Source organism: Pteropus vampyrus, unplaced genomic scaffold (assembly GCF_000151845.1).
Source record: "Pteropus vampyrus isolate Shadow unplaced genomic scaffold, Pvam_2.0 Scaffold157, whole genome shotgun sequence".
Classification (NCBI taxonomy): Eukaryota; Metazoa; Chordata; class Mammalia; order Chiroptera; family Pteropodidae; genus Pteropus; species Pteropus vampyrus.
This window is the reverse complement of record NW_011888938.1, coordinates 1,610,463-1,612,562: the sequence shown is the minus strand read 5'-3', so window position 1 is coordinate 1,612,562 and position 2,100 is coordinate 1,610,463. Positions and strand designations below refer to the sequence as shown.

General features: G+C 48.4%; 1 protein-coding gene across 1 annotated transcript in view; it reads right to left on the bottom strand.

Annotated features, from left to right (window-relative positions):
* The window catches only part of CAMSAP1 (calmodulin regulated spectrin associated protein 1), a 45,482-nt gene that overhangs the window by 34,520 nt on the left and 8,862 nt on the right, over positions 1–2,100 (bottom strand). The gene's annotated exons all lie outside the window — the stretch shown is intronic.

Sequence of the window (2,100 nt, the reverse complement as noted above, 5' to 3'; positions counted from 1 at the left end):
AAAAGGCACAGAACTGAGTCCCCTATCACTACACGAGAATATAGACACGTGAACGCACGCCACTCAAATCAAGAAGGTGGACAAGTTGTTTTTTCAAAGGAAAAGATAAAAGAAAAATCGATATAGATAAATCCGAAAATAAATGAATTCGAAGACATGGATAAACGGATGGGTGATGATAAAGCGAATACTGTACGATGGGAATTATAAAATCTAGGTGCTGGGTACATGGGTGTTCTTTGTGTAACTCAACTTTTCTGCATGTTTAAATTTTTCATGTAAAACACTGGAAATTTAAAAAATTTTGTTAGAAATCAAGCTAGGCGGCTTCCTCATACAGAAAGGCTTTGCTGAGGAGAGGGGTGCGCTGGGAGCGTCAGCGCGGCTCCAGCTCCACGGGACAGTCTTCCCAACAGCCAACGCACAACGCGACAAGGTCAAGGGTGCGTAAAGGGCAGGAAGAAGGCGAGAAAGAAGAACAGACTCTAACGCAGCAGAGCGCAAACAGTTCGCCAATCCAGCACGAGGGTACGCGACAGCCCCCTCACAACAACAACAACAACAACAACAAGCAATCCAATTTTACGATGGGCAAAGGACCCGAGTACACACCTCCCCGAAGCTCTGCGAATGGCCGACATGCACATGCGAGAGGCTCCCTGTCACTCGTCCTAAGGCACAGGGAGGCACCACGCCACACCCTCCAGGACGCCAAGGACAGCGAGGGTGGTGGGACCCGGAGCCGCGGCTACCGCTGCTGGAACGTGGATGGTGCCACTGCTGGGGGACAGTGTGCCAGTTCTTCAGAAAGGGAAACACAGTAACCACGTGACCCAGCAACTGCGCCCCTAGACACGGACCCAAGAAAAATGCAAACGCCCCCTCACAAAAACTGGACGCGAACATTCGTTCACAGCCGCATGACGACAGACGAAGCGTGGAAGCAGCCCCGAATCGGCAGAGGAACGGACAAACACGACGTGGCCAGGCCCGGCCACGGAGCGACGCCACAACGCCGACGAAAGCCGAGAGCTACGGCGACGCTGAACGGCGGAGTCAGACACGAGGCCGCACGGTGCGCGACGGCAGACGGGCGCAGGGGCAGGGACACGCGGCCGCGTGTGAGCGCTCACGCGGACAGAGCTTCCTGGCAGGTGTGGTAAATGTGTCTGGAAGCCGTGGTCACAGCTGTACAGCCTGGTGGCCATGTTAAAACCCAGCGACTGTACACTTAAAATACTGAACGTTATAGCATGTGGGTTACAACTCAATTTTTAAAAAAGTTAACTGATGATGGTTTCAAATTCTACATCGCAATTAACCTTTGAGAAACTACCACTTATCAAGTTTTGGTGTAGAATCAAAAAAAGATGAGCATAATTATCTGAACAGATTATGAAACCCTCTCTCCTCTTCTAATTATACATCACACGAAGCCAGATTTTCTTCACGTACTTCAGTAAAAACCAACGTATTGCAACAGATTAAATTAAAAGCAGGTAAGACAACCCAGCTGTCAGCAAGTGAGGCGGAGAGCAAAGGAACTTATAAAAATATCACTTTCTGTTTCGGATAATGGTTTCCTTTTATACAAAATCCATTATATTAACATGACATGAGTTAGTTTTCTAGTAAATTAACCAATATTTCAAAATTTCCTTGCATTTAACATCAGTAGATTATTTTTTTTAATTACTTGGGGTCCACGGTGATTTAAGGGCGTAAAGGGTTCCGGAGATCAAAAAGTTTGAGAACTGAACCTGCACGAAAGCACGAAGAGCAACACGAATGTAAAATGGGGGTGAGCGCCATCCTCTATTTTCAACTACGCTGGGAGGTAACTGTTGAAAGCAGAGTGACGTGCCCGGTCTGTGACGAAGTCAGTGACAAGGGGAGCCCGAAGGTCGGAAGCGCAAGGACGTCTCTGACAGTCCTTGCGAGAAGCGATCGCTTCGTGAGGGCCGAGCATGATGACCTGAGATGCACACTGAAAACCCCGAGGCGGCCCCTCAAGAATACTGCAGACGAGATGGAATACTAAAAATACCCAACGCGAAATAAGCCAGAAAAGCAGAAAAACTGAGCTAAATCGAAAGCAGA